This window comes from Vicia villosa, unplaced genomic scaffold (genome assembly GCF_029867415.1).
Source record: "Vicia villosa cultivar HV-30 ecotype Madison, WI unplaced genomic scaffold, Vvil1.0 ctg.002294F_1_1, whole genome shotgun sequence".
Classification (NCBI taxonomy): Eukaryota; Viridiplantae; Streptophyta; class Magnoliopsida; order Fabales; family Fabaceae; genus Vicia; species Vicia villosa.
The window spans coordinates 62,125-84,053 of NW_026705886.1; positions in this window are offsets into that span (position 1 = coordinate 62,125).

Sequence of the window (21,929 nt, forward strand, 5' to 3'; positions counted from 1 at the left end):
ATGTAAGGTTATAGCCCTCTCACAATTTAATAAGAGAGTGAGAAATATAGTGTCAATGGGTCATATAATTCGTACATTAGTTAGCAATTGAAAAGTGAGAGTGAACATGAGATGTGGATGATTGTTAGATGGATCTAGTGAGAATGAGTTTTGTGAGTGAGATGATTTGGGTGGTGCAATATCCAAAATTCTTCTATCCCCGGCTTGTGTTTGCCCCATCCCTGTATTGGGCTTTTATGCTTTTTGGGCATTTCAGTCGACTCATAACAGTTTCCCCTCAAGCCCTTATCTTTTGTTATGCAGAGCAAGAGTTTGTAATGAGTAACTTCACCTGACCATGAGGTTATTCTTGAGTCAAGATCCAAACCTTTAGTAACCATGTTGGAAGATATCAGAACATATTATATGAACAAATATGCAACTCAAGATTTTCAAGGAACTCAAGATACCCAAACACCAAGAACTAGGGGAACACAAGGAACTTAATGTACTCAAACACCAAGAACTAGAGGAACTCAAGAAAGCCAAGGTACTCAAGCACCAAGAACTAGAGGAACACAAGGTACTCAAGGAACACAAGGTACTTAAGGAACACAAGGTAATCAATAAACTCAAGGAAGACATGCTTCACATGCTAGTCAACAATCAACACTAGGAAAGCCAAAGAAGTTGGGTGTTAGGAGAGATTCGACACCATTTGTACCACCTAGGCCTACAATTAAATTAAGTGCAATCAAGAATGTAGTCGGCCCAACAACTAGGAGGACTACTCCAACAAAGAGGACCACACCAAAGAAGAACATTTAGCTTGTATTTTACATGTGTTTTGAACCACTTTTGGGATGTTGTATGTTTAATTGTTTTATTAGTATTTTGGATCACTTTTGGAATGATGTATTTTTGTGTTAAGGTTATGTCATTCATTTTGGAATGTTGTCAGTTATGTAATGTTAAATGAACATGTCACTGTTTAATGATTAATCTTAAAACATGAAGAAAAAAAACTAGTACAGATAAAATTACAAAACACGTCATATTTCAAAAAAAAAATCCACTTCAAGATCTTGTTCATCTGACTTTGAAGTTCAGTATCCCCTTTCTTTAATTTTCATTTGTCAACCTTACTTTTTCAAATTCCATTTTTGCATCATCCATTTCCCTTGCTAACTTTTCTAACCTAGACATAATAAATTTTCATTTCTCATCTATAACATCCTCTTAGAGCCATTCAAAATACTCACACCCAGGTTGTAACGATCCCTGAAATTTACAAGGAAAAAACTTATGTACAATTCTTTAGGTGTGGTGTTAGGTGCCAAATTGTGTTAATATTTGCTCTTGTATTTGGTACCTTTCGACTAATTTTTATCGCATATTCTTGGATCCCCGTTTATTTTGAAGTAAATAATAGTATTTTAGTTAATTAAGCTTTCGTTTTCTGTTAATCTATTTTCCAGTGATTTTTGTACAGGTTTTCTTTTGTGGATGGAACTTGAGGCTTGGATTGAGGAAAGTATTGCAAAGGCAAAGTTTCAAAGTCTGCTCAATGGCGCGTCGCGAGATGGAGCGCGCGCTGTAAGGAAAAACAAAGTTCAAAATCCAGTGGCTTCCGCGCGTCGCGAGCAGTGGAGCGTGCGATGCGCGCTTTAGGGCGGTTTGATCATTAATGAATGGCGCGCGTCGCGAGCTTGGGCGCGCGTCGCGAGCTAGACAGAAACTGAATTTTGTATAAAAGGGACAGTTCTGTTTTTGAGAAGTGTTACATCATTTTGAAGAGCTTAAGAACCCTAATTTCAGTTTTTCAACATATAATCAAAGAATCGAAGCATTGATCGTCGAGAAATCACCGTTGATGCTTGCTATCCTTCCTTCCTTCCTTCTTGTGCAAGCTACCATGTCAATGGATTGCTAAACACTTTTGGTGTCAAGGCTTTGATGTAATCCTCCTTACTTTTTGTATGTTTTTCTTATGAATATTGTGTATGAACAAGTTATTAATCAATATAGATGATCTAGTGTGTTTATTCTTGAATTTATATGGTTTAAATGTTTGTGAAATACAATATTTCAATCTTGATCTAACTCTATCATCTATCAAACATTAAGTCTAGACATAGAATTAATGGTAGATAATCACTTTGTATCGGTTTATAAACGTTATTTGTATTGTTCAATCGGTTGAGAAATCGTTGGTTGAACAATAAGGTAAATCTTGCTATAACATTGCGGAAACGAATGGTATAGACGAACGATACTTGAAGTATTGGTTGATAACGAATTCATACGCATGTTTGTAGGAAGACATACAATTTTAGGTTGATTTAATCAAGTCTTGATACTTTTCTTTAAACTTAGAACTTTCCTAATTTTATTCTTTGCTACTAAATTTGTGAATGATCTTTTACCAAACCAAACCCAAAGTAACGTTAACTCAAGACAACATAAACTATAGAACGGCGGTGATATCGCACCAATCCCCGTGGAAACGATAAAACTAAAAGTACTCCAATATACTAACAACATGTGGTTCTTACTATTTTCTAATAAAAATATGACAAGTGTATAATTTCCTCTTACATGTATGCAAATTTCTCCTATTTTCACTCACTAAATGATAGTTAAGTATATTTGTCATATTTTTATTGGAAAATAGTAAGAACCACACCTAAAGAATTGTACATAAGTTTTGTCCAATTTACAATAGAAGCTCAAACAATGGAAGCTCAAACTGAAATTACCGTGTGATCAATTTGTACATAAAACTTGAATACCTTAAAATGTGACAACCACAAAGATATTTTTATTGGAAAATAGTAAGAACCACACCTAAAGAATTGTACATAAGTTTTGTCCAATTTACAATAGAAGCTCAAACAATGGAAGCTCAAACTGAAATTACCGTGTGATCAATTTGTACATAAAACTTGAATACCTTAAAATGTGACAACCACAAAGAAGTTTTCCACAATTCTTGACAGTTGTTGCCCTAAGAAGAACAGCTTTGTCTCCATGATGGCATCAGGGTTTCCATGGCAGATTCGAGGTCGTTAACACATTGGAGTTCAAAATTTCATATCTTTTATGTTTCAAAGATGATGAACAACAGTCGGATTTCATGACTGCTCCAATGCTAATCTTTAATTTCTAGAAATCGAGAACAATTTCAAAAAATAAACCCTAACCCCTGATTTTATTTTGAGGTGCATACCATTTTAACAAAGACGGAGCTAACGAAGATGAAGTTCAACTGTCATGTCAGATGCCATGCATACACTCATAAGCAGGCGTTTGCATGAAATAGACGGAAATGATTCATCTATCACCATTTTAATACTTGAGGGATCAATTTGAATATTTTAAAAATGAAATGACCAAAATAAACCCCAAAATTTGTCAAAAAAATAAATAAATAAATCCCGAAATAAAGTTAAGGGACGAAAAAAGATATTTTACCTATAAAATTTATGTTAGTATAAGTCAATTCGAACATATAGATAATCCTACTTTCACAAAACAAAACTTATAAAGTGAAACATAATATTGTCTGATATTTGAGATATATTGTAAACAAGTGGTTGATATCATAATATTTTCCTAAGTCTGTTTCTAAGCCGGGAAAGGGGAGGCACGGGGGCAGTGATGCGGTTTTGGCAAAACCTAATAGTGGTTGGCATGGTGATGGATTGAACCATAACTTGGGAGATATTGGTGATGTTTTAGCTAAAAGTAACAAAGGATGTTGCGGCACTGTTTTGAAGCGTAACCTGGGTGTTGCTGGGGTTGTTTCTGCTTCTTCAAATGGGCTTTTTGACAGGATGCTGGGCACTGTTTCTGCCGCAGCTGAAGCAGCAGGGCAGCCGGTCCTAGTCCTTTCAGCCGGTGATGCTATTGGCACCGGGTCTGCTAATTCAGTGGTAAATTGCAGCTTGGTTCGAAAAGATCCATTCATGGGGAATAAAAAATTGCGGCTTAGAAAAATGGTTGGCAAAGGAGGAGTTGGAAGAAAATTAAAGGGGCAGGGGCGGAAAATTTGTGATGGTAAGAGGGCTGTTGGTTCAGGGCAAGTAGGTAGCGCGCCTTGTGGGAATGGTTTGGTGCCTACGGATTCTTCTAAATCTTGTTCTGTGTGTTACGGAGAACAAACGGAAGAGTCGGATATTTGTAGGAATAACGGGCGGATGTGGGAGCAATTGGATCGTAATATGGGAGGAAAATTGTTAGCGGCTATGATGGCTTTGGGGGTTGTGAATGTGGATGGTAGAAATGACTTGGAGAGCAAGTGTGGTAGTTCTGAAAAATGGGGGGCTAAGGAATCGGTGTCTGGGAGGGAGTCTAAAAAGGATCCTCAATGATTTTAGGATCCTTTAATGTTAGGGGATGTGCGAATGCACTTAAAAGAAGGAGAATAAAGGAATTGATTAAGAAAGGAGGAGCGGAGTTATTTTTGATTCAAGAATCAAAAGTTCCCAACTTTAAGGAGGAGATGGCTAAAAGCTTATGGTATGGTGGTGAGGTTGGATATTCTTTTTCCAACTCTGTGGGGAGGTCGGGAGGTTTGATTATCTTGTGGAATCCCACCAATATGGAGGTTATTAGTAGCTTTAGAGGGGACGGCTATTTAGGAATAAAAGTCCTATGGAAGAATGATATTTACTATGTGGTCAACGTCTATTCTTCGTGTGACATTATCAAAAAGAAATTGTTGTGGCAAGAGTTGTTGAGATTGAAGAATGTTTTTACCGACGGCGAATGGATTTTTGGAGGGGACTTTAATGCCATAAAGGATAGTAGGGAAAGAAAGGGGAGAGCGGTTACTATTAATAACAACGAGATTGACTTATTTGTGGAGTTCATTGTTAATAGTGATTTGGTGGATGTTCCGAGCAAAGGTAAAAAATTTTCTTGGTATAGCGGTGATGGTAAATCTATGAGTAGAATCGACCGATTTCTTGTTTCGCATCAAGTTGTTAACAAGTGGGGGGTGGTTGGTCAATTTATTGGCGATAGGGATATCTCGGATCATTGTCCGGTTTGGTTAGTGTTGTGGCGGTAAAGCGGCAAGCAACAAAAGTTTTGGAAGTATTCATCCGGGAATTATCGTGTCCACAGAGATCGGTGAGAAGAACTGCCGTTCGACTATCTCGTGTTCTAAGTTTCATGAATTGGGTGCGGAAAGGTAAATGCGGGAAAAGTAAATAAAAGCAGATAAACAATCTCAATAGTCTAAGAGAAATAGTTATGGAATTGCATTTCGTTCTACCCGTCGAATACTTAAATCTGAAGATCTATCGCTCGACACTCACAATACGCATCAACATCACCGGGCATCACTCGAGATGCCACATCGGTGTCCATGTCTGCAACACCGACGAAAGCTCAACCGTACTATTCACATCAGCGATTTCTCCACCGACACAAACAACACGGAGGCATTAGACTCGATACCCACTAAGATTGTTAGTCCTGAATCCATGTCTGCAACCCAGAAACTAACAGTTATCATTCCTAATCAAGATCTATGGTGTCCATGTCTGCAACAACACAAATCCAGAGCATTTAAGCAAAAAGATCAAGAACAACAACAATGATGATTTGTAAAGCAAATATATAAACGATCCCAAGATCCACAAATGTACATACAATAAGAGTAGAAATATACATACAACACCCACCATTGGAATGAAACAAAGGGAAGAGAGAAGATGAACCGGAAAGATCTCACCGGTACAATGAAATCGAGTCAGATCCATGATTAATCCACTTGACGTCGCACCCAATGGTGTTTCCTAAGCCTCTAAACTACCAAAAAAGGATCAGAGCTCAACTTGTCAAGAAGAGGTGATAAAAAAACCTAAAAAATCTGTTATTAACTATTTATACAAAACAGAGTTTCGCAGTGGGCGCGACGCGCCCTACTTCGGCGCGATGCGCCCTTTAAAAATTTAGCAAACCGCCCTCCGGCGCGACGCGCCCTAATCCGGCGCGACGCGCCCTAACTTCTGCCAGACTAAGCTCTTCAAACTCAAAGAGGGCGCGACGCGCCCTACAGCGCGCGAAGCGCTCTGCACCAGAACAGCAGAATTATTTTCTCTTTGCTCTCGCAGCCGTGTCTTCGACACTTTATTCCTCAAGGCTCCAAAAACGCAAGAATACCTACAAAAATACAACAAAACTATCAAACGGTATAAAAGTATATGAAAATACATCTATTCACAAAGTATACGTATTTACACAAAAACGGGGGATTATTCAAACGGTATTAACAAAAAGCATTGATAAGTGCCACTATTTACATACACAAAATAACTACAATTTGGCACTTAACAACTCTCCCCAACTAGAATCTGTTTGTCCTCAAACAGGGCCAAACACTCAAAGAATCAAAAGTAAAAATCTAAAGAATCAAGAATCAACAAGATTTGGAAAAACGAAACAATTGTACGGTTCAAACAAAAACGCACAAACAAAGTAAACACTTACCACAATCCTACAACGAACATGAAAATGAAACGAATCCTAAGTACAAAAATCATACAAAACATTCTAAACAAAAACAAGCTCAATCACGAATCACGTCTAGCAAAAACTCATCGGTAGATGAAAAACACAGAAAGGTGAGGACTTTGAACACTCATCCAACAATCTTGCAAACAATAGACAAAATTATGCGTTCATCTAAAAATAGTATTGAAAATGCAACGACACGAATCACAAGGGCTTTCAAGGTTGTAATGTGGCTCGGTTAACAAACAAGTGATAAGTCCTAAAGCTAATCGAAACAAAAACTTGCCTAAACCTAAGAGAGTAATTACTTCCACAAAGTTTCAAACAATACAATTTCAATCCAACTTTTCTCTTCATCACAAATTTCACACCAAACACAAAACTTATTAGCACACTCTTATTCAAAACTCTTTTTGTTCTTTTCTTTTTCAAGCTTTTCTCTTTTTTTTCTTTCTTTTTCTTTTCTTTCTTTCTCACTTTTTTTTTCTTTTTCTTTTTCTTTTCTTAACCTCACATCAATCACAACATAAAGAGGCAAACACCTTTTCCCCAACTTGAATTCAACCATAACATAAAGTGAATACTCCCTACTTTCTAAGGCAAGGTAAAAATCCAACTAAACATCATAGTTAAGGTCAAGAAAACAAAGATAATCAAAATCCATCAAAAAGGGTGAACTATGTCTCAAGTTCAAAAACAAAATGGACAATGACAAAAAGGCTCAAAGGGGGTACGAATGGTCACACACTCACAAGGTAAAATGACATTTGGCTTATGGTAGTTGTGCTCAAAATCAAACAAGTGCCTTGATCACTTTCGTGCATTCACAAAAACAATACAAACGAAAGATTAAACATAATAATATCCAGTTAAAACTAGAAATGTCGGTCTCTCGCATATATATACAATGGAAAGCCACCTCACATTTATGGTAAAAAGGGAAAAACTAATTGTGATTCAAGTCATGAGCAAGTTATGCAAAAAGAATGAGTAATATGAAATTTGTACAAATGAAAAGTCTCAAAAACATGCTATGCTATAGAAAGCGATAAACGAGTACCTTGCAACGTACAAATATGAACACTCATTACCGCACAACCGGCTTGTTGAATCAATCAAAATCGGAGAATTACTGAATGCGACTCCAAGTAATCGGGCCAAAATTTGAGTCTAAACACAAACAAAAGAATTAAAAATAAATCGATAAAATACTATACTATAAAGCCTTGGTGTAAGTGGGAAAAAGGTAAGTCGAGTGACCCGTTAAAAAGAGGTCACTAGCCAAAAGCAACCCAGCGCGCGCCGCACCCATGAGCGCGCGACGCGCGCTACACCAGAAAAACCAGACCAGTCTAAAAAGACAGATTTTCCAGTGAGCCACCACTTAACACCTACACAACTCAATTACAGAAAAACAGAAAAATAAAACCGTTGGGGTGCCTCCCAACAAGCGCTCGTTTAACGTCGTTAGCTCGACGCCTTTATTGTTTCGCGAAGGGTAAGAAACTTCCTCGCGGTACGCCAATGCTTTCGCCTCAAACGCAACCTAAAGAAAATGACCTGCCCAAACACTTAATCAAAACTATACGAAACTTAAAACATAAAACCATCGCAATGCGATTAATCTCAACCAATCCCCGGCAACGGCGCCATTTTGTTGTGACGGTAAAGCGGCAAGCAACAAAAGTTTTGGAAGTATTCATCCGGGAATTATCGTGTCCACAGAGATCGGTGAGAAGAACTGCCGTTCGACTATCTCGTGTTCTAAGTTTCATGAATTGGGTGCGGAAAGGTAAATGCGGGAAAAGTAAATAAAAGCAGATAAACAATCTCAATAGTCTAAGAGAAATAGTTATGGAATTGCATTTCGTTCTACCCGTCGAATACTTAAATCTGAAGATCTATCGCTCGACACTCACAATACGCATCAACATCACCGGGCATCACTCGAGATGCCACATCGGTGTCCATGTCTGCAACACCGACGAAAGCTCAACCGTACTATTCACATCAGCGATTTCTCCACCGACACAAACAACACGGAGGCATTAGACTCGATACCCACTAAGATTGTTAGTCCTGAATCCATGTCTGCAACCCAGAAACTAACAGTTATCATTCCTAATCAAGATCTATGGTGTCCATGTCTGCAACAACACAAATCCAGAGCATTTAAGCAAAAAGATCAAGAACAACAACAATGATGATTTGTAAAGCAAATATATAAACGATCCCAAGATCCACAAATGTACATACAATAAGAGTAGAAATATACATACAACACCCACCATTGGAATGAAACAAAGGGAAGAGAGAAGATGAACCGGAAAGATCTCACCGGTACAATGAAATCGAGTCAGATCCATGATCAATCCACTTGACGTCGCACCCAATGGTGTTTCCTAAGCCTCTAAACTACCAAAAAAGGATCAGAGCTCAACTTGTCAAGAAGAGGTGATAAAAAAACCTAAAAAATCTGTTATTAACTATTTATACAAAACAGAGTTTCGCAGTGGGCGCGACGCGCCCTACTTCGGCGCGATGCGCCCTTTAAAAATTTAGCAAACCGCCCTCCGGCGCGACGCGCCCTAATCCGGCGCGACGCGCCCTAACTTCTGCCAGACTAAGCTCTTCAAACTCAAAGAGGGCGCGACGCGCCCTACAGCGCGCGAAGCGCTCTGCACCAGAACAGCAGAATTATTTTCTCTTTGCTCTCGCAGCCGTGTCTTCGACACTTTATTCCTCAAGGCTCCAAAAACGCAAGAATACCTACAAAAATACAACAAAACTATCAAACGGTATAAAAGTATATGAAAATACATCTATTCACAAAGTATACGTATTTACACAAAAACGGGGGATTATTCAAACGGTATTAACAAAAAGCATTGATAAGTGCCACTATTTACATACACAAAATAACTACAATTTGGCACTTAACAGTTAGTGAAGGATAATGTAAATTGGGGACCGAAACCGTTCAAATTTAATAACGAATGGTTTTCTTTTGATTCTTTCTTGCCTTTTGTGGAGAAAGAGTGGAAATCTATGAATGTTCGAGGGAGAGGCGATTATGTGTTAAAGGAAAAACTTAGACTTTTAAAGGAGAAGCTTAGGAGATGGAATATAGAAGTGTTTGGAAGGATTGATTTGGAAGTCGAAGAGGGTGTTAGGGAATTAAATATGGTGGATAGTAGGTTGGAAGAAGTGTCCGAAGAGTTGCGTCGGGAGTTGGTGGAAAAGAGGAAAGAGGCGTCTAGTAGAATATGGAGGAATATGAGAATTAAGGAGAACATGCTAATCCAAAAATCAAAGGTGAGATGGATGAAAGAGGGAGATGCGAATAGTAGTTTCTTTCACAAGGTGATGAAAGAAAAAAGAAGGTTTAATCATTTAGGGCCTCTCCTCTCGGAGGGGGGTATGGTGGAATCGGTGGAGGAGATTAGAGAGGAGGTTTTCAATCATTTTAGTAACAAATTCGTCGAACCAGAGGAAGAAAGGCCTTTGTTGGAAGGGATAGATCTCAAAAGTATTAGCGTTGAAGAATGTTTGTTCCTTGAAAAACCATTTCAAGAGAGTGAAATCAAGGAGGCTATTTGGGATTGTGGGATAGACAAAAGTCCGGGCCCGGATGGCTACACGTTTCTTTTCATTAAGAATTGTTGGGCGTTCATTAAGGAGGATTTCGTTAAATTCTTCAATCATTTCTTTGATGGAGGAGTTATTTCAAAGGCGGTCACATCATCTTTTTTGACTTTGATTCCGAAGTTGCAAAATCCGTTGACCTTGGACGACTATAGGCCTATTTGTTTGGTGGGATGTTTGTACAAAGCTATAGCCAAATTATTGGCGGGAAGACTTAAAGGGGTGCTTAATTCTATCATTTCTCCTTGCCAAAACGCTTTTGTGCCCGGTAGACAATTGTTGGATGGAGTGTTAGTGGCTAATGAGGTGATTGATTATGCTAGGAAGGAAGGTAGAGAGTGTATGCTTTTTAAAGTGGATTTCGAGAAAGCTTACGACAAAGTGAGTTGGAGCTTTTTGCGTTACATGATGAAAAGGATGGGCTTCGGGAAGAAATGGATGGGATGGATGGAGTTGTTGGTGTTTAATAGTAATATGTCGGTGCTTGTGAACGGTAGCCCCACAAAGGAATTCGGAGTTTCTAGAGGATTGAGACAAGGTGATCCTTTATCTCCTTTCCTCTTCGTTTTGGTGGCGGAGGGATTGACGGGCCTTATTAGGAAATCCATTGATATAGGAGATTTTGGGAGGTTTTCTATTAAGGGTGCTTGTTATGTGGATATTCTTCAATTTGCGGATGATACTATGATTGTGGGGGAGGGAACATGGAAACATCTTTGGGCCATCAAATCGGTTCTAAAGGCGTTTGAAATAGTATCGGGTCTTGGAATTAATTACCATAAGAGTAAGTTGATTGGCATCAATGTTAGGAGATCTTTTTTGGACGCCGCATCCTATTTTCTCTCATGCAAAGTGGAGGAAAACAACTTCTCTTTTCTTGGCATTCCGATCGGGTGTGATCCTAGGAAGACTTCGACATGGCTCCCCTTTTTGAGTAAGGTGAAGAAGCGGTTAACGGGGTGGAAAAGTCGGTTTCTAAACTTGGGAGGGCGTATCACTCTTTTGAAAGCGATTCTTACACCACTTGCTATTTTTACTATGTCTTTCTATAAGATGCCGATGAAGGTGGTGAGAGAATTCAATTCGATTCAAAGTAACTTCTTGTGGGGTGGAGTGGAAGAGAAAAGGAAGATTCATTGGATTAGTTGGAAAAGGGTGATCTCTCCGATTGAAAAAGGGGGTTTAGGGATAAAAAATATTTCGGCTTTTAATTTAGCACTCCTTTGCAAGTGGAGATGGAGGATCCTAAATGGTCACGAATCTCTTTGGTACAACGTCTTGAAAGCAAGGTACGGAGATTTATTTTCTTTTATTTTTCATGGTGGTGACGGTTTCAAAATTCCTTCTTCTTCTTCTCTTTCTTCTTGGTGGAGGGATTTAGTGAAGATTGGTTATCGCTCGTTTAGAGATCCTATAAAGGAGTGTTGTTTGTTTGATGTTCATAATGGTTTCAACACTCCTTTTTGGGAAGCAAGGTGGTTGGACGGTGTCATTTTGAAGGATTTGTTTCCGGACTTGTTTTTGTTTTCCAATTTGAAGGGGGTGTCGGTGGCGGCTATGGGAGGTTGGTCGGAGGGTGTTTGGAGGTGGGGGGATTTTGGTATTTCCGTGTCGGTTTTGGAGGATGCCGAGGTGAGGAGTCGGTTCATCTCTTTTAGCCTTTTGGTGGGCAAATTTGGAGGATTTAAGGATGGCAAGGATTCGGTTAAGTGGGAGGGTGATAAAGGTTTGGTTTCTTCCGTGGCTTCTTGTTATGCTTTCTACGGTAAAGACTTTGTCCCGCATGGCCCACCTAACAAATTTGATGATGTTTTTCGGCTTGTTTGGAGAGTAGAGGTGCCTTTCAAAATTAAGGCTTTTGGTTGGAGACTCCTACATGATAGATTACCTACCAAGAATCTTTTAGTCTCGAGAGGTATTCATTTTCCCGTTGATAATTTAATGTGTTTTTTTGTGGAGTGGATGTAGAGAATAGAAACCATTCCTTTTTCGGTTGTGACGTGGTGAAGAATATATGGAAAGAAATAGCTTTTTGGGTTGGTAAAGTGGGTTATATGGAGGACGATTGTTTGTCCAATTTTATGGATTGGCATAGGTTCTTTTGTACACAAAAGTTAGTAGATAGCAAAGTTGATGTGATATGGTTGGCAACAACTTGGACTATATGGATCACTAGGAATGGAGCTTGTTTCCGGGAGGAGGGTTGGAACGTTAACGACATTGTTTGGAGCATCAAGCTTCTTGTTTGGAAGTGGTCTTTTTGCGGAAAAATTACGCATTCCAATTATTCCTTTTACGAGTTTAGTAAGGATCCAATTCTTTTTCTCTCGTAATTCCTTTGTAATTGGCGTGTAATTTTTCTCTTCTTCCGGGTTTTTTTTCCCGCCTTCGTGTAATCAGATTTTGAGAACCCTTAGTTCTCTATTATATAATATCTTGCTTACACAAAAAAAAAAAGTGGTTGATATTTGGGATATATAGTTTGGATAAAGAAAATGCGATAAAGATATAAGTTTAGTATTTTGAATTTAGGTTTAAATGCACTTTTGGTTCATGAAAGTTAGCGGATTTTTTATTTTCGTCCCTGTAAGTTTTTTTTTCTGGTTTGAGTCTCTATATTTCACTTTCGCGTTCGTTTTAGTCCCTAAAATCAAAATCCGCAGGAAAATTTGCAGGAAACCTCTAGAAAACCTCAAGCAAAAAGTAAGATATAGAAACTCAAAAAAAAAAACTTACAAGGATGAAAATAAAAAACTCGCTAACTTACGGGGACCAAAAGTACATTTAAACATTAAATTTATATATTAAAAACTGATTTTTTTTAAGTATCTAACTTCAACTAACAAATATAGATATTATTAGAGTGCATTCCAACACTCAAATTTGAATCTAAAACCTCGCATTTACGTGTGTAAGTTTGTCTAAAACAAACCAAAAAACCTATGGTTTATGTATTTTTTTTCGACTAAAAACATATTTGAAATTAATTGTATTTATCTTATAGATCTTGTATAAATGTAGAGAAATGCTTCTATGACACTAAATTATACACCCACAACGTACTTTATATTATAAATACATACTCATTATTTTTTAATAATTTTTTATTGTATATGTGCAACGTTAATAAAACAATACTGTAGTATACATACAATGTATTTTACATAGCAATGTTCATAAATGTTTTATAATGACTTATGAAAGGAAAAGTTTAAACTATGCTCATAATTATTTTCAGCTCCTCCAAATAGTTTATCATCGTGATTTATTTATAGATCTTCATTGTAAAAACAGTTTTATACATAAACTATTAAATTAGAATCTGTACATCCAAAATGCCTCCTTAGATTAGACACCACCTTGCAGATTATTTAACGGCTATAGTGACCTTTGAGCAAAGTTTGATTATAGGAGACATGAATATTGATCTCCAAAATCCAATAGAAAAATGAGGTGGTCAAAAAGATCAATGACTAGTTTAATTGAAACATGCTGATTAAGACAAAACTGCTCCACAAAATCAAAAATCTTTTGGTGGACCACACTTTTATTGATTAACATAATCTCTTTAATTACTAGTAATCTACAAAATCATTCCATATGGCATTGGAAATAGCATGTCCTAAATCATATCAAATGGGTCAAGCGTTTTATTCTTTTTAACATATATCTGCTGGTGTCACCATTGATTTCCCTTTCATAAAAATAATAATATCCTTTCTCTCTCTTAAATATCAACTCCCTTCCAACATTTATACAATCAAGTGACCGAGAAGTAGTTAAACGTATACATCTATACAACCATATTGAATACATTCAAATCTTGAATAAAAATAAGACTTCAAAATATGGTTATAAATGTTAGGAAATTTATGCTAGCATCTTTGTATCTTCTCTCCGGTTCCTTGTAAAATTTCTGAAATGTTTTTTTTTTTTTCAAAGATATATCTTTGAACGCACCAATTTTTTATTTTATCTAAAGGTTAATTTGAAGATGTATTTCCGAAAGGATTTCAGGGTATGTTCGTTGATACATCTCCGACTTAATTTTTTTTAAATTCAAAAAAATATTTCGGAGATATAGCTCCGAACTAGGTCAACGTATTTAAATGCACGCCAGACTTTTCCTCTTTTCTCCTTCTTTTTTAGAAAACAAACAATTTTCAAGGATAATGGCTGTAAACAACGACCGGGTGAGACTCGACCGGATTACGATAATCGCGTCTACCCGCTGCGAGAGGGATCGTTAGCATGAGCAGGCTAGAGTTGTCCCTATGCCTCGCGACAGGGAAGCATCGACCTCTAGGAGTCGACTATTAGAGGGGTCGGTATCCTAGAGTCGTGTGCACCATGAGTATGATGCCTCGGTTGCACAGTAGTTGCTGAGGAGGCGCCACTTGCATACGCTTTTCTAGGAGGGCCCACAGACACTTCATTACTTATATACTTTGAAGATCATGTGGCTCTGCATATTTCTTAACTGTTCTATTGTTTATATTTTAACCAAATTCAATTCGATTGAGACTCTATGAGTTATTCCACTATAACTTTCCCTTTGAGTCTGATAAACCCCATCATAGGATGATCAGATGAACACTTATATATGTTGTGTTAAAGAAGAATAAGTTAGATTGGAGGCGGGTTGTGTGATATCCTTGCCTGGGGTTTTGTGATATGTAATGCTACTATGAGTATTTCGTGTATGCTTATGATTGTGAAATGAGTTGGTTCCATGTCCCCGCCATAAGAAGGGAATCGTACATTCGATTAAGGAGAGATTAGATACATTGACAAGCTAGCCCAATGCCTCATCAATTGATGAGAAGATATCATGATTGTGAATTATTGTTGTGTTGATTGATGGATAATTAATTAAAATATGTGATGAAAAGTGAGCTAAACCTAGGTTTGTACTAAATGGATGAGTTGGAAAGATAACTTAGGTTATAAAAATGAGTATGTTGTGATGCTTGGACCCAATGGTACCTCGGTGTGTATTGTGGTCGATTATTTTCTTGAATAATGAATTAGTATGCTTTGCATGGATCATGTGGAAACAATATGAAAATCGGTGGATGTTACCACCTATTGATTGATGAAACAATATGAGAATTGGTGAATGGATCACCTAGTAATTGATTAGAGCAATCACAGTGATGTTGAACCTAATCACGTATTCATAAGTTACTCTTGATTTTTCACATTCCAATTGAGATACTTATGTAAAGTATAATTTGGGATGTGGCACCAATGATTTGTGCCTCAATTGGGTTTGAGTTCTAACCATGTCGAATTTCATGGATGAGTGGTGCATACCAAAGTGGATTTGAATCCTATACGATGAAAGATACTCTAAGTGAGTTCGAGTCTCATACGAGTGACGGTTTCTAAAGTGTGTTTGAGTCCCATGGGAAGCCCGATATCTATATGAAAGTTGAATTATACGAGCATGCGTGAATCGAGCTTTGTCGTAGACTTAGGTATTGGATAAATAAATTCAGCATCCCTCTTAGGGATTCAAATGGGGTTAACATCCCAACCAATGGTTCTTAGAGGATGCTTGCAAACCTCGCTTTAGGCGCAGCCCCTAAGGGCTCATACTATAAGGAAATAAAGTTGCATCCTCACTAACAGCAATTGCTTTTAGCGCAGTGGTAAGCACTTGATCCAATACCAGATCCGGCAGGGAGTCGATGTTTCGTGAATCCGAATAGTGATTTATTGAGTTATGTGAACTCAAGTGACATGTTGTCATACAAAGCGAATATCCCTTAAACCTTAAGTCTTAGTTACGTTGTGTGAGCGATACACAAGTAACAAGAGATGAAGACTTGAGTTAGAATTTGATTAGAAACCCTATAGAGTCGAGTGAACCTATAAGATAGAAAACCCGCTGATATTATTATCTCACCCCCTATTATTGTTGCTTTTTAGGTTTTATTGCAGGTAAAAGATTCAAGCTGATATCTAATGATGTTTCAAAGGCTTTTGATTCTCTTGATTTTCCGCTATGAATTTTGTACAATTGTAGATATTGTACTTAGATCTTAGAATTTTTGTTTAGGCACTATTGTATAACATGCGCTTAGATATGTGTTTGTATACTTAGACATATTTATATAATGATTCCATGTGGCACTTATGTTGTATTAGTATCAATTAATGTTGTGTATAATATATATTCTAGACGTATATTATACAGGGTATTACAAACTTACTTCTTTTTTATTGGTTAGTGTATTAACCATTTTTTATATTCTAATAGTTTTAATAATTAACTACTATCTTCCAAGTAAGAGATTGTTAGATTAATGATTTAATTAACCAAATATGGATTGATATAATTAATTATATTATGGTCAATTGTTATTAAACACTAATTATAGATGAATTATTTGAATGAGTTTTGTGTTTGAGTAGACCGTGATGAGCTGGGTTATTGAGTTAAGCCGAGTTCTCTACCCTCAGTCATTTAATTAATTAAGTGTAATCTCATTAGAGACTAAAATACTCTGAAATTATAAACGGTAATGAGGATGGTAATTCTCTCATACCTATTGTCCCAACAGTAATCTCTCGAACCCTAAAAAGGTACACCTTTTTTATTATAGTTGATTATTCAATAATATAACAATATATTATAATTTATATATATTTGATTTTATTAAATCTTTCACGCTCTTCATAAAGGCATCAGAGTCTACGCCGCCAATAACGGCGACATAACTCCATTTTAGGATCGAATGAGTCATTCTAACATAGAAACATAAAAACATGTTTTAAATATAATTAAACAAAATTTAAGCAAAGTATGATAATTCAGAATTCCCAGAATCATTTTTCTACAAATATTATGATACATACAAGACCGTCTTCAGAATGGTGTCAACTTATATAAGTTTACTTATATCAAAAACATTAAGAGCGCCACATGAATGATAATAATAGTAAACATTTTACACATGAATTTTATATTGAAAAAATAAATTGTTATATATTAGAATGTGATAATTAAAATGTGTTTATTCAAATATTGAATCAAACTTCTATCAAATATTACTTACATAACATATTTTTAAAAATAAATGAATAAAATTTTCAATCTTTAATGAGTTGTTCTCCAATATCAATATTTGCAATAACATTTATAATACTAATAATGTTAATAAATAAATTTTATAAAATTATTGGCAATTTAATTTTATTTTAAAAGTTTGTAGCATTATTTATCATCAATTTTCTTGCCTTTCAACCCTTGCAAGAGTATAATTGAAAAATAAATATTATACAATAATATGTCATTGTATGTGTAAGTCTAATTGAAAAATAAATATTATAAAATAATAGTGAGTCATTGTATACCAAAAATAATATAACATAGTGACTACATATAGTACACGTGACTATACCTTTCATAAGAGGTTGTTGGTTAGGATCATAAACTAAGTGTACAATTAGATTTTGATTAACTTAATTTTTTAAAAAATCTTGTTACGAAGTAATACTAAGATTGGTTAATGTTTTTATATAATTATTCAAAAATATGATGTAGACATAAAATTGTTATATATGAATCAAAACAAAAAATCTACGGACATATTTTTTAACACATATTTTTTAATACTTTTATTATTGATTAAAATTTGTATATGAAATAATGTGTATATGTAAAGTGTATATTAAAGAATGTGTTATCTTTCTAAAAAATAAATATCTTATAAAATATATACCGAAGAGTGTGCTGTGTTTTTTAAAAAAGATATCTTATAATGACAATTTGAGAATCACTTTTTAACAAAATAAAATTGTATTATTAAAAAATAATATGGAAAAATGGAGAGGAGAAATAGTGACAAGTTAATTTTATTTGTAAAAATAATGAAATTTAGTTTTTTTTTAAATAAATGAATTGCGTGGTAGTTTTATTAAGAGAAATAAATAAATATATAAAAAATGGAAGAATTTTTTTTCATTGGTTAAATAATATGTATATGATTAAAATATTTATAAAACATGTTAATTAAGTTCTATAGCTTGTTTTAAAATAAGCATCTTCCAAACAAAACAAAAATGGTATGTTAGTTTTATTTTGTGTAAAAGTTTTTTTAATAGGTAATTTAGACTTAGCAGTATTTGAACCTGAGACTTTGAGAAGAACACATCCTCAAGACTCAAGATTTCACCACTTGACTAAAAGTTACGATAAAATATTTGTGGATATGACATTGAATAAAATTTAGGACAAAGATTTTTTTAACTTAATTTAGAAAGAGCTGTTAATATAAAGTAACAGTACTAACAATCAAGCATATTTTTTGCATAATGGTTGAAGTAAATTACTCAAATATGTTATATATAAATTATTGTACATGAAAAAAGTATGAGAAAAATTAACAAGCCACTCTTAAACATATATTTGCTAACACGCTTTCTTTCTATAGTTAAAACCACATGCGTCTTACCAAACTTACATGAACTGATATGGTAGATCATGTGAATTTTAATCAAAGAGAGGTAAAAATGTGTCGTTAGTATTTCTAAAATATATATTATTTTATAAACTTTATGATACAAAAAGAATGAAATGATAAACAAGCTTGGATTAATATTAGAGTAATGTGTTATATAACTAAGAATAATTATAAAATATGAAAAATAATTATAAAATATGAAAAATTAATTAAGGATGTGAAATGTCTCCAAAAAGAAATTGAGATGTATTTATTTTAAAGATTGGAATTGCATTCTCGTAAATGCATTCTTGAAAATGTAACAATTACACATTTGTTTCAAGTTTCTAAAAAAAATTTCGTTAAAATAAAGTTCAACTAACTTTAATTTCTCGGTATTATATTTAGTTTTTATAATTTTTAAATTAAATAAATTTTGTAAATTTTTTCATGAAACTTAATTTTTGACCAAACATGTGGACACAAATATTAAGAGGTGTTTGTTTCACGGAATAAAATTATATTTTTGAGAATGTGTTACTAGGAATGCAACAATCACACATTTGTTTTAACTTTTTTTAAAAAATTTGAGTATTTTTTATTTTCAAAAATGTTGTTTACTCATGATTTTTCTCATTATTATTCGGATGCTTAAATGATGAGAATCTAACCGCGGGTGGGGTAACTAAACTGGTTTGTATTATTGTAATTTGTTGGTCCATTATTCAATCTCTAGAGCAATATCTATTTATATTTTGGATTAAATTAGTTTCTGATCCCTCTAAATATCAAACACTTTTGGTCCTGTGTATCTAACGCCGTTAACAGAAGTTGACGTGGCAATGCCAGAGTGGTAAGATGCTGACATGTCATGCTACGTGGCCAATATCAACATCACACTTGAACCTATAACATTTCGTACCTAAAATTGCAGCTAATATGTAGCAAATTAATTTTAAAAGTTTTGGTTTTAAAATAATGCAGTATGTTTAAAATGATTAATGATAAAAATAACAAAGCTTAAATCTAGTATAGTATACATCTCCTCCTTTAGAACAGTTAAGTCCTTTCAGTCAACCCTGTAACTTACATAATAATATTTTTCAGAGCATATATAATAGAGTCTTCATACTCTATGTTGTAGTTTACACACACAGTTTCAATATATGTCTATCTTGTTTTCTTTCTTTCAAAACATACCAATATGAGCCAAGAAGACTAAACTTCATGACATTTCTCATCATTAACAGTTTCATTTCATGAGCTGCTGCGTTACTAAATTTAACATAAAACAACTCGATTACATATTCAAGAATCAGAGGCCACTCAGATATATTACACACAAAAATTGTTATGGAAAATAGCACTTCATGATGCAATGCAAACCTCTCTCTTTTCTATGATAGTTTACTGAATGTGTACCTTATAGTGACTCCATTCTTTTTTGTCTTCAGATTTGTAGGAAATAAGATTGTCACTAGAATATGAAATCTTTGCTTTAGATATATACAACACTCCCATTATAGGACCAGCTGATGTGGATAGATAACATGCAAAACGAATGCTGAAGTTGTTCTTCTGGAACAGTGTCAAATGTACTCAGAAATATCTTCTCGTATCCACCTTCTTCCAGGTCCTTTGTTCCCTGTGCAATTCTTCTCATAGCAGCTTCGGTCATGCTTAGGCTTGTTTTCACTTAAATACAATGGATCATAAGTCATAACAAGCACATTTAGCTAACACCTTTAGCTAACACCCGTCAAAGTCTTCCTGAAGCTTGCTAGACGAATATACCACCAACTTAGCTCAACTCCTTTAAATATCTTCTAAATCTTTCTTGATATGTCAAGCTTCCATTAGCATCAAATTTCCAGCTAACAAGATTATGTTTTTATTTTTTACAATATCGGGATATGGTTAAATGTATTAATCAAGGTAGGATGATAGCAAACCTCATTCTGATGAACCATGATTTCAGGATGTCATGTATGTATTTGAGTTGCAAGATTTATGAAGGACGGGGTATGGTTATATTAATCATGACCTGTTGTCATCTTTAATGGAGAGATGGCATGCATATACATCGTCATATCATCTTTCGATCAGTGAAATTTCTAGCACACTTGATGATGTTTCACCTATCCTACATCTTCTGGTCATTGGAAGATTATTAAAGTACTTTAGATGTAATAGACTTAAGGCCTATAGATTATGGTGGCCTATTTAGGAGTTGTCCCATGTGGTGGTCAAAAGGAGATAGATGACACCAGAGGATGTCATGCTAAATTTCTAATCCTTGAGATGCTATATAAAGACCACCTGAATGCGACAGTGGATGATGATGATGCACCGGTTCTGTATCGTAGAGAATGTGTATTGGGGGAATACTTCATGTTTTTTGTTATCACGTTCATATTTGTGGACAAAAGTGAAAACTATGTTGATGTCATCTATCTTAGATACTTAATTGACTTCGAGAGGATTCATGAGTACAACTGGGAACCTTTTATTTGATTTACCACTATTCCAAGTTCGGTAAAGCTTGCATATGGAAGATTTGACGGAAAACAACTGTCTATTTACGATAATATGTTGTCATCTTTACTGTTATTAATATGCATAATACTTGTGTTACTCCCTTACAAATATTTCATCTGAACTATTTCAAGCATGGATCCACCAGCACTTTCCACGTCTATGTGAGTGAAAGACAACTCTTAGGATTACTACGTGCTTACTTCATCATCCTTCTTAGAAGGAATCAAGTAATCCAATAGCTCCGAGTTTTTCTTGATTTTGTTGTGGAAAATTATATCTACTTCATGCCATATATCGATCACCATCTGACACGCCCCCTGGATGTGATAGCCTTCCACTTCTGTTGGCTGCCTCGTGGGTCACAATTGATGTATCTGCATTTATCTAAGTGGTTCATGCAACTATTTGGGTATATGTAGGGTATTCATAGAGCCCCTATCGTGATTGCTCATCCTAGTGTCACCTGCGAAGATGTTGGTGTTAGATTTGAGGTGTTTCAAGATCATCTGGTTCCATCGGATATATGTCGTGTGTCTGCTCCTCGACCATGGAGTGCATTATACGGTGAAGTGTAATGGTTTTATAAATTGTCATGTCCTTGCATGACACCATATGTAAAGGGAGATCCACCTAGATCGGTTCATCATGAGATATTAATAGACGATCAGGCTAGGGTGGACCATATCGTTGATGTGTTGTCGTTTTGTCAGTGTATTGTGGCCATTGGGAGAGTGAGCTTAGAGAGAGGATATTTAGAGGAAGGCATTCCTTAAAAGACCATTGTATAGGCCA